An 11,120-nucleotide genomic window follows, 5' to 3' on the forward strand; every position below is an offset into this window, starting at 1 on the left:
GTTTTTCAGACATGAAGCTCGTCCTTTTGTTTTTAGTGCTGCTTCCCATCGTCTTCGCTGCCAGCTTCTATGATGAGGAGGTCGACAAAAGGTTTTCGCGTAAGTAAAAACAAAATCTCCTGGAAATGTTTTGTCCATAAGAATTAGAGATATGATAGCATGATGTTGTTGTCGTTGTTGTTGTTGTTTAACTCCAAATCAATATCAGTCGAGCTGATTTGCTAGTTATCAAAGATATCTACAAATCAATGGCCTTTACAAATTGTCTGCCACACCAGACAAAATGCTTAGCGGAAATTCTTCCGACTTTACGGTCAGAGTTCATATTCAATTGCGGTGCACTTTGCTTGTCATTCTTTCGAGGACGATAAAATATGTAGCAGTTGTTCAAGGATGTTGATTTATTCGATTTTTCTTTCCTTTCAAATAATCCCTTGCTTCGTAGCAAAATTAGAAATAATTATTCTTCTTGTCACTAATATCTTATAAATCACCAAATTCAATTCCGTTTCATGTTACGTTGCTTATAACGTTGAGAAAGGCATGATTGTCATTCAATTTCATAAACTCTCCCACAGTAAATAACATCATGATTTTCTCGATATTATAATTAAACTTCTCAGTTACACACTAAATTAAACATGAACGACAAAGTACGTTGTGGTATTTAGGTACGTCTTTTTAAGTTATGCAGGCTTTCAATATTTTAAATGTCGCAGCTTCTGGTTCTGTTTTTCGTCTCTCGGATGTTAAGCTGTCTCAAAAATGTAAATACTCATAGTGATTACGCTAAAAATATGCGTGGAGTCCATGTGATTATATTAAAATTCAACATTTCAAACATCATTATTCAATATTTGTTCTAATTTATTTTACAGTCAGCGATCTAATTCAACACGTCAAAAATCTGGACCTGAGTGGTGGGTGTGTACAAGCTTGTGAAGATAACGTGAAACAGTTCTGGACGTTCATGTGCGAATTAGCCTGTAAAACGTAAGTTACTTCATGACATATACACAAACGCACATACATATATATATATATAGAGAGAGAGAGAGAGAAAGAAAGAGAGGAGTTACGGAGGGAATGAGGATGAGAGAGAGATTCACAGACAAACAAGTACAGAGAGAGAAGCAATTAGGCCGATAAATAAATTAGATATATAAAATACAACAGTTTGGATATGAAATACAAAATATGTATATGTGTATACATGCAAAACGAGAGAAAGCAAAAAGTGGAGACTTTGTGACGATGAATATATTTAAGTATAAATATCTTGATATTCATATTAAAAGATCCAACTTATCCAGTGTGTGTGTGTGTGTGTGTGTGTGTGTGCCCACGCGCGCACGACGGACTTAGATACAGTTTCTATCTACTAATATCACTCAAAACGCAGGGGTCGACTCAGGCTATAGTTGAAGTCATTTGCTCTAAGAACCGTCCAGCGGGATTGAAACCGAAACCACATGGTTAGAAAGCGATCTTCTTAACCAGAAAGCTATAATACGTCTGTAAATGAAATATTAAGAGAAGACGTATTTTTTTCTAAATATTAAGAATCTCATTTGATAAGATAAATTTCACGCTAAACGTTACGACAGCGGCAGCATTTTTTATTCGATAAACTATTCAAGAAATACAATATTTGGCACATTTTAGTCTAATTTCTTCTTTTTTTTTCTTTTTTTCTTTTCAGTATCTTGGGAAATAGTGGAAACTAACGGGAACACCACTAAAAACTCTGTATTACATAATGTTTAACATAAAATGAAATAAACAGAATTAAACAAGCGAAAAATAATGGTGTGTTTTATTTATTCATTTAATTATTTATTTATCACTTTGTGGCTTTGATGGCAATAAATCGTTTCTTACTTGTTGAATTGTCAGTTTATTTTAATTTGATTGGGGTTATTCCCGTGAATGTCAGTCATTTGAATGCTTGAGTCATCGAGCGGATTGCCGATTGAGCCTCCAATAGCTGAGCCTCCATCACATCACTGACTCTGCTCGCACCTATGGCAGAGACGATAACATCGTTAAGCTGAATTTTAACCCATTGTGGACGGGAGAATAATTACTTTCCGAGCAAATATTGATTCTTCAACCTAATCTAATCCTCCATAGCATTGGGCTACTTGATTGAACTCAGGAATCAGACACTAACTGTTTTTGTTCAATCTCGAAAATTGAATGGTAAGGTGAACTTTGTTCGGATTTAAACTTATAATGGAAATTACTTTAAACAAGCATTGTTATTCTTATTTAATCCCAGAACAACCTTGAGGTAGCAGACCTCTAACCAAAAGCATTGAACAGTAACTAGTAACTACTTCTATTTTCGAGTCATCTTGGTTTACGCTAGCCAATATATTCTTCGGAATGGTTTCAGTTCTATGTTGGGATGTCATTCAGCGAATGATCCTCACTTTTCTACCCACAGAGCTATTGCGCATAAGGACAAAGTATTTACACCTGCCTATACATATATGTAATATTGCTCAAACACTTATACGTATATATACTACAATACAGTGTAACATCGAAATAAAAATCTCTTAACGCTCTAGGAACTTAGTGATCGAAATAATTACCTAGAATGTAAAAGTTTAAATCACCCTAATTATTTTATTTCAGCATTTAGTAAGTAGGAGGGGATTTAAAATCAGTGTCAACCACTGTTGAAATCCCAATAAGGGTCTGAAACCAATTCAATCGATTCCTATTCTATCTTCGACGATGATGTGTATAAACACAAAGTATTTGTACAAATGTTCGTACTTATATAGAGTTGGCCAGATATAAATAATTTTATACTACAGTTAAATTGTATAAAACAACTTTTATCGCGAGTTAGATATTTGATTTTTGATTTTGTCTGGTTCTTATAGGTAGGAGGAGATTTAAAAACAGTGAAATATCAACACAAGACTTATTCTTATCTATTTAATAAACCTTAAGAATTTCAATTTAAAAGATATATTTCACGCTAAACATTATGACAAGCGGCAACAGCTGTAATTCAATGTTCTGTGCAAGAAATACATTTAGTGAATTTTAGTCTAAATTCTTCCTTTCCGTTTCTTTGATTTTTTTCAATATCTTGGGGAGAAAATTGCTCAAAATTTTGTTATTCGTAATATCTAACATAAAATGAAATAAACTGTATTAAACAAACAAAAAATAATGGTTTATGTTATTTATTCATTATAAATCGATTGTTATTTGTTGATTTGTCAGTTTTTTATATCTTATATTTTATGTTTGTACTTGGCAGGAGGCTCGCTGTCACCAGCATAGCTCTCCGAGTCACACAAGCCCGCACACCGCCACACCACGGCAGTGTGCTTAGCCAGATGTATAGATATAAACATGTAAAAATTTTTAATATACAATAAATACTTACACACGCACAGATCCACAATGATTGATAAAAATGAAGTAGATCTTCCCAAGGTACTGAATAACTTTGATATTAATAATACCGGATATATAGGTGAAGAACTTCAGTTCGCGAAGAAATCTATCAAAGAAGATAAATCTTCGTGCCCAGTTGCTTCCGAATTTCTGAAATGATGCAATTTCAATAAAATCCTGTTTTACTTTGCAATCAAACTATTGGGAGAGAACTTGAAGCCAAAGCCATTCTCAGAGTTCGACCTGCTCCCTATTCCAAAATTGGAAGACCTCAGCAATACCAAGAATTATAGAGACATTACGTTATCTTCAATAGTAGCCAATTCATCAAAATCCTGAAAGCGTTTGATATGCCTCCAAATCTTCTCAATCCAATAGTTTACGAAGATACAAATGCAACAATTATAACACCTGATGGAGAGACAGGTTTCTGTGAATTAACAGCAAGACTACTCCACTTACACAATACTATACACTTACACTATATCTATTTGTTCTGGTACTACACTATGTGACGTGCAAGATCTTGGAAGAAAAAGAGGAGGAACTGGGGTTTAAATTAGAAACAAGGAGAAACAGGCGAGTTACAGCAAAGATAATTACAGATGTTTGCAGACGATATTGCTCTTATCTCTGAAGAAATACATCGGGCACAGGAAGTGCTCCACGGACTAAACCATGAAGTTACAAAGGCTGTCTTGTACTGCAACTCAGATAATACTGAATACAAGACATTCAATCAAGATCACAAGCAACCAAATCGCCTCTTTGCAAGACACGGTAAAGAACTTAAAGAAGTTACTGGCTTCAATACATTGGTGCTTGAATGGAAGGTAGGGAAAACGACTTTGCTGTTCGGAAAACACTTTCTTGGAGAGCCTGTCGCAAACTGCATAAAATTTGAAGTTCTAAGGTGGCAATAAACTGAAAATTAGGTCGTCGGTGTCCACGGTGGAGTTAGTTTTGTTATACGATGTTGAAACTTGGACCCTCACCAAAAAAAGCTTGAAAAATAAAAAGACAATTTTTATACAAGGATGTTAAGAATGGCCCTGAATGTTATATGTTCATTCAATGGCTTTGAATGTTACATATTCATTTAACCAACGAATATCTTTTCTCAAAATCTATCCAAAGTGACTGAGAACATTCAGCAGAAAATAATTAGAGTTGGTGGTTATTGCGTAAGTGTTATAATCCTTAAAGTTTTGGATTCATATAACGCCCACTTCAGTATACAGTATACTTAGTAAAACCAGTAAAGACACGACTATCTTTGACCGCCTCCGATGTACTCTGGTACTTCACATACTTCTCTTTACTTATAGTGACTAGGTTATTCTATTCACACACACACAGAGTATCTCACAGAAGTATGTTCGCCCTAAAAAAACTTCAGTAAAATTGCCATTACTTTCATAATATCGAAAGAAATCAAACGAAATTTATACTGAATAAAATACATGAAAACATTATACAAATTTGGAACACAAAACAATAAACATTTTCCAAGATATGAACGAAATATTAATTTTCAAACGATACACCTTAAAGGATTATTTGCCATATTAAATACCTGGTACTTGGTATGACCGCCATTGCTTTCAATGACTGCATTCAGTCGTCTGGGCATAGAGTCGATTAAATTTCCGCATATATTACATGAAATCGACCTCCAGTCATCCTCATTGATGTCTTTCAACCGTGTTACATTGCGGGGTTTTTCTCCTCAACCTTCCTTTACAAAACACCCCGCAGATGTTCTAATGGGTTTAAAACAGGTGACATGGTAGGCCAAGGCAATACCTTAATCTGATAAAAACTTAGTCGTTTTCTTTGACGTGTATTTAGGGTCATAATAATGTTGGAAGATGGAATGTCTTCTTAGTTCCTTGATGCTTTTCAACATTGTTTTCTTCAATATGTCGCAATAAAGCTATGAATCCATTAACAAATGTGACGTTCGAGCTTGTTCTCAGTCAAAGAAGAAGGATGGAGTTGTACCCTCAAATCCTGATAGAAGGGATACGGCGGATTGTAACAACAACGAAAGGAATGAACTGCTTAAATACCAGAAATGTTCTGTCGTGGCAATGCACAGAAAGAATGAGAAAGGAATCGAACCAACGGAGAATTTCAAAAGGTTTAACCCATGTGTATTGGGTATAGAAGATCACAAGAATGTGCATGATGAAGAAAAATTTCGCTTACAACACCTATTTGAACTTTATGTAAAACTGGTTTTCTTGTAGCCAACATTTTGTTAAAAAAACACTCAGGACGTTTATTGCAGATATAAATGTTAGCAAATCTCAAATAAATTTTATACATATAAACAAGAAATGGTGTAATTCAATGCAGAACAGTGAGGCGCATAGCTACTTCAGTAGAACTCATTTTACTAATGAGCAACTTTATCAAGATGTATCCAAAATGACTGAGAAGATTCAGCAGAATGAATATTGCTGGTAATTGCGTCCGGCAGCCAGAAGAGCCTGTATCAACTGGTCTTATGGCAGTCAGTTGAAGGAAGCTCCACAGAGGAAGAAAACGTCTAACTGGCTTCAGGACAGTGGAATGAAAAATGTTGAGGAGTTAAAAACTTGCATGGGGGACCATAATGGGTGCGTGATCGCTTGAAATCATTGATGTGTCCGGGCGGACGACCAAGCTAAAAGGTCAGATATTTGTCTATATAGAGATGCCATGCTAGTTATTGGGACTCCAGTGCTTGTGACTGCATCTAGTAAGGATTTATAGGGTGGTAAAATATTCGATATAAAGCTTTCGTAACCTATAGGCTATTCTTCCTACATAGAATTTCTGCATGTCAGCTGACTTTGTCACGGTTTTGAAAAACTGAGTTCTTATTTGGAAGTGCCTGGGGGCACTTCCTACGCTAACACCGAGAGAAGGAAAGGTAAAAACTACTTATTGAGTAACTCTTTAAAGTTGCGTAACCAAATGTTTATAGATCACAGCGTAATTATTGGTATCAAAATAATTTTATAAATATTGACCTTAACACATATCTTTAAACTGATTATTTCAGCATTTTCTGCTTCTGTGCAACAAATTTCGGTGGTATCTCTCTTAGATGAGAACGACACAGATGTTACTCAGCCATAAATAACTGTATAAAATGCCTAAGTCTATCTTTTAACACACCACAGCTCATACACAATCCAGTAAGTTTTGTTTCTTTAGTGCATTGGAATGAATTTTGCTATTTCTTCTCTCCGTCTCATAATTAGGACTCCATATTCAAATATTCTAACAAGAAATTTTCTCTCTCTCTCTCTCTCTCTCTCTCTCTCTCTCTCTCTCTCTCTCTCTCTCTCTCTTTCTCTCTCTCTCTCTCTCTCTCTTCTCCTCTCTCTCTCTCTCTCTCTCTCTCTCTCTCTCTCTCTCTCTCTCTCTCTCTCTCTCTCTCTCTAGCTAATTAGTTAGATATCTTGCAGGCTGGCTCGTTGAATAAGTATCTATCTATCTTGCTTTCTAGCTACCGTTTATTTTTGTTTTTCAGACATGAAGCTCGTCCTTTTGTTTTTAGTGCTGCTTCCCATCGTCTTCGCTGCCAGCTTCTATGATGAGGAGGTCGACAAAAGGTTTTCGCGTAAGTAAAAACAAAATCTCCTGGAAATGTTTTGTCCACAAGAATTAGAGATATGATAGCATGATGTTGTTGTCGTTGTTGTTGTTGTTTAACTCCAAATCAATATCAGTCGAGCTGATTTGCTAGTTATCAAAGATATCTACAAATCAATGGCCTTTACAAATTGTCTGCCACACCAGACAAAATGCTTAGCGGAAATTCTTCCGACTTTACGGTCAGAGTTCATATTCCATTGCGGTGCACTTTGCCTATCATTCTTTCGAGGACGATAAAATATGTAGCAGTTGTTCCATGACGCTGATTTATTCGATTTTTCTTTCCTTTCAAATAATCCCTTGCTTCGTAGCAAAATTAGAAATAATTATTCTTCTTGTCATTAATATCTTATAAATCACCAAATTCAATTCCGTTTCATGTTACGTTGCTTATAACGTTGAGAAAGGCATGATTGTCATTCAATTTCATAAACTCTCCCACAGTAAATAACATCATGATTTTCTCGATATTATAATTAAACTTCTCAGTTACACACTAAATTAAACATGAATGACAAAGTACGTTGTGGTTCCCTCAAATTATGGTTTGTTTCGTACCATAATTGGTACTGATTATTCTGTTTGTCATTACAAAGATTGTAAATCACCAATATTTCGTATCATCAATTGTAAATTCAATGGCATTTCTTACCACCTTATTTATGACGTTAAGAAAAGTCTGTATGCCATACAATCTCATAAACTTTTCCACAATAAATATCAACATTATTTCTAATTAAACTTTTCAATCATGAATGACAAAGTACGTTGTAGTATTTAGTTGCGTCTTTCTAAGCTCTGTTGGCCTTTAATATTTTCAATACCGTATGTTTCGGTTCTGTTTTTCGTCTCTCCGATTTCATTCTCTCTCAAAACTGAGTGGACGACTTGCAATTATGCTTGATTTAAAATTGCAAACATCGTTATTCAATATTGGTTTAAATTTGTTTTACAGTTGGCGAACTGGTTGATCACGTTCGAAAACTGGATCTGAGTTCTGGCTGTGTGCAAGCTTGTGAAGACAACGTTAAAGATTTCTGGACATTCATGTGCGGCCTAGCCTGTCAAGTGTAAGTTACTCGTAATGTACACACACGCGCGCACGCGTACGAGCGGGGACACAAACACACAGACACAGACACACACACACACACACACACACACACACACACACACACACACACACACACACACACACACACACAATATCTCACAGAATAAGATATAAGAAGTAAGATATAAATAAGAACATGAAAACCGTGCATGCGTGTGTAGATACGTGTATTCGAGGGAGAATAAATAGGGTCCAGTAATACGAGATATCATGAAGATAAAAGTCAGTTAAAAACCATGAAAAGTAAAAATCAGACAACTGAAATTTTTATCTTCTACAAAAAAAAAATTTTATTACTACTTAGCTCATAGATGAGCGCAAAAATGTTATGCAACACACGGAGTATTGTCTCCATTAAAAATTCTCTCTCTCTCTCTCTCTCTCTCTCCCTATATATATATATATATATATATATATATATATATATATATATATATATATATATATATATATATATATATATATATATTATATATACATATATATACATATAATAATAATATTAGGGGATAAAAATCCAAATTTACAGGTAAAAACTCAATTAAATTCAATTTATATATATCAAATTATTATATATATTAAATTCAATTTATATATATATATATATATATATATATATATATATATATATATATATAAATATATAGTTTTAGGGAAAAGAACCAAGGTTCATGAACTCATCGATGAAAATCCACTGTCACATATAGAAAAATTAACAATTTTATTTATTGTGCTTTTACTTATTCATTTTTCTCTATGCGACAGTGTATTTTCATCGATGAGTTCATGAACCTTGGTTCTTTTCCCTAACACTATATATATATATATATTTATATAAATATGTAAAACATATATACAAAAAATTTTTTAATTCATTAGAAATTTAAGCTATAAATTATCCAACTCATAGGATTAAGAAATAAATAAAAAACATATTATCTAATGAATACTTATATTAATTTATTAAACTAGAATAAATATATCTAAATCTAAAAATAACACTGGAAGTAATTTACCTAAAAAAAACAAAACTAACATAACATAATGGCAATGTAGAAATCAAAAGACAAATCAGAAAAAAAAACTTAGTTAAATAGTAAATACAAAGGGTGAAATTATAATTATCAAACTCTCAATAACCGGTTAATCGAATTGAACAAAATAAAACATCCTTAAAAGACCTACTTATTAAATTTTTTTAAACACACATTTATTCTTCTTTCCGATTTTGAATCCTCTTTCCGATTTTGAATTTAACAGCTTTCTTCTAGAAAGTAAAATCAAAAATAATGCTTCAGCAGAAAGATAATAATGCTTCAGAAGAACTTATTACCATTCTTATAAGCCGGAACCGTTCCTAAAATGTTGCATTCAATAAAGAACGTTTTATTATGATCTTAAAGATTCCAGATGAAATTACTAAGATTGGTAATATATATATATATATATATATATATATATATATATATATTTATATATATAGGTCAAATCAGGGTTCTAGTTGAAGACACTGGCCCAAAGTGCTGTACAGTGGGACTGAAACCTAAACCACTTAGTTACAAAATGACTTTCTTAACCACACAACCATACATATATCTGTGAACAAAATATTAACGGAAAACTTATTTGTATCCATTCTTTAAGAATTTCAATTTTGAAGATAAATTTCACGATAAATGTTACAAGCGACGATTATAATTCGATAAACTATGTAAGAAATATGATATTTGGTGAATTTTAGTCTAAATTCTTCCTTTTCTTTCATTCTTTTCAGTATCTTGGGCAAGCCAAACTGAAACTATCGGTGACAACATCACTCGGAATTTAGCTATTCATAATGTCCAACATTAGATGAAATAAACTTTATTAAACAAACAAAACCATTTATCTACTTATTTCGCTGGGTTTTAGATGGCAATAAATCGTTTGTTACTTGTTGATTTGTCAGTTTTTTTTCTATTTCTTATTTACTTCCGTAAATGTCAGTTAAGTGTATGAGCTTTTTAACGGACTGCCGATTGGGTTTCCAATAGTTCGCATCATGTCACCGATTCTGCTCATTAAGCTTAATTTTATAACTATGTGGAGAGGTGAGGAATTATTTTCAGATGAAATATTGATTCTTCAACCTAATCTACCGCCCCGCACCCCATAACATTAGGTAATTAGATTGAACCCAGGAATCAGATGCTAATTTGTTTTGATCAGCCTCGAAGAACGAAAGATAAAGTGGGTTTCGGCCGGATTCGAACTTACAATGTAAACAACCGTAAATAAATACAACCAGCATCTTCTGTACGAACAAAATAAGTATTGGTGTTCTTCTTTAGCTCGAGAACCGGCTTCATGGAACAGACCTCCGATCAAAAACATTGTATCTTCGTCTTTTTTATGACGAATAACTTAGTAATCGAAATAATTATCTAGAATGTAAAATAGTAAAATTGCCCTAATTATTTTACTTAAGCATTTAGTAGGTAGAAGGCGATTTACAAACAGTGTTAACGTGAATACTTAAATCGATTCTTCAGTTATTGCTGATATCCCAATATAGGACTGAAACCAGTTCAATCGAATCCAGTTGTTCTATACACGTCAATAATGTGTATAAACACAAAATATTTGTACACACGTTGGTACTTATATAGAGTTGGCTGGACATAAATAATTATATACTATAAATGGTACTGTTAAAGAGCCCCTTCAGGTCATAAATGACCATAGGATTGCACCTAGAATGTTACCCTTCGGCGCACAAGTCCGAGCAAGGTTGTTTATGTAAGACAAGCATTCTTCACCACGCCACTAATGTTATCCAAGGGAAAGGCAAATGTCGATACAGCTTGGCACCTGTGACATTGCAACTCATTTCTACAGCTGAATAAACAGGAGCAACGTGAAATAAAGTGTCTTGCTCTATAACACAACACAC

At 33.7% G+C, this 11,120-nt stretch overlaps 2 long non-coding RNA genes across 2 annotated transcripts in view; both read left to right on the forward strand.

The window, feature by feature from the left end:
* LOC149131987 (uncharacterized) overlaps positions 1–1,807 on the forward strand; it is a 2,156-nt gene extending 349 nt beyond the window's left edge. The window contains exons 2-4 of the long non-coding RNA XR_016244867.1: positions 10–99; positions 879–993; positions 1,703–1,807. This is a non-coding gene — a long non-coding RNA (uncharacterized LOC149131987). The remainder of the gene's footprint in view (positions 1–9; positions 100–878; positions 994–1,702) is intronic.
* Positions 1,808–6,474: 4,667 nt separating this feature from the next.
* Positions 6,475–10,126, forward strand: LOC149131988 (uncharacterized). The gene is made up of 4 exons (XR_016244868.1): positions 6,475–6,611; positions 6,950–7,039; positions 8,030–8,144; positions 9,963–10,126. It is a non-coding gene; the product is annotated as an uncharacterized LOC149131988 (long non-coding RNA).
* Positions 10,127–11,120: the final 994 nt, after the last annotated feature.

This window comes from Octopus bimaculoides, chromosome 18, assembly GCF_046866305.1.
Source record: "Octopus bimaculoides isolate indiv1 chromosome 18, ASM4686630v1, whole genome shotgun sequence".
NCBI lineage: Eukaryota > Metazoa > Mollusca > Cephalopoda > Octopoda > Octopodidae > Octopus > Octopus bimaculoides.